The sequence below is a fragment of the Chrysochloris asiatica genome, unplaced genomic scaffold (genome assembly GCF_000296735.1).
Source record: "Chrysochloris asiatica unplaced genomic scaffold, ChrAsi1.0 scaffold00327, whole genome shotgun sequence".
Taxonomy (NCBI): Eukaryota; Metazoa; Chordata; class Mammalia; order Afrosoricida; family Chrysochloridae; genus Chrysochloris; species Chrysochloris asiatica.
In genome coordinates this window covers 111,642-112,893 of record NW_006408845.1, presented here as the reverse complement: position 1 = coordinate 112,893, position 1,252 = coordinate 111,642, and positions in this window count along the sequence as shown.

Here is a 1,252-nt window from a genome sequence, read left to right as displayed (position 1 = left end):
GAAAATTTCTTTGTCTTCTTGAGCTGTCCATTGAAATTTTCTGGTCCCTCCTGACAATATGTCTGAAGTATGACAAACAAAGTTTGGCCATCCTAGCCTCCAAGGAGCACGGTCATCCTGAGTCACTCAGTTAACAAGCTGTAATTTTTTTTTTCCTTTCCAAATGGTTCTCAGATAATTCTCAGACATATTAATAATTTTACTATTCCTTACACAAGTAATTGGGATTCTTAAATGAATCCTGTGGGATATTATCCATATTTCAAGGCAACAACATGGCATGATGGCTGGGCAAAGAGAACATGGGGACACATTTTCTGCTGGCTCTAGGGTTAAATAAAGATTTTTACATTCACAAGTTTTATAACTTTTCATTCAGTACCTAGCTTCTTTTGACCTCAGTTTCAGCTTTAGAAAATGAACTTCAAGTGCTGTAGTGACGATTAAATGAGATAATGTATTTTTGGGGATGTCTTCTTTTTATCTCTTGAGATCCAATCTACCTAATTTGTCATACTCCTCTTCTCTTTTGGATGTACACCTTATAGATTACACCCAAAGGCTAAGCCAATAGGAGATGCTGTTGTTGTTAGGTGACCCCATGCACAACAGAATGAAACATTGCCTGGCCCTGTGCCATCCTCACAATCTTTGTTACACTTGAGCCCATTGGTCCTGTCATTGTGCCAACCCATCTCATTGGGGGACTTCCTCTTTTTCACTGACCTCCTCTTTACCAACCATGATGTCTTTCTTCAGAGACTGGTTCCTTCTGATACTGTGTCCAAAGCATGAGAAACTAATTCATGACATTCTGGCTTCAAAGGAGCATTCTGACTGTACTACTTCCAGACCAGATTTGTTTGTTTTTCCAGGAGTCCATGGTTATTTTAATACTCTTCTAAAACACCATAACTTAAATGCATCAGTTCTTCTATGGTCTACCTTCTTTTGTCCAACTTTTACATGCATGTGAGAATATTGAAAATACATGGCTTGAGTCCTTAGTCCTCAAACTGACATAATTGTTTTTGAGCATTTTAAGGAATTCTTGTGCAGCATATCTGATTAAAGCTATACATCATCTGATTACTTGACTTCTGCATCCATGAGTGTTAATTGTAGACCCAAGTAAAATTCAGTCTTTGGCAAGTTCAATCTTTTCTCCATTAATCATGACGATATTTAATGGTCCAGTGGTGAAGATTTTTGTTTTCTTTTCATTGAGATCCTACCCATACTGAAGGCTTTG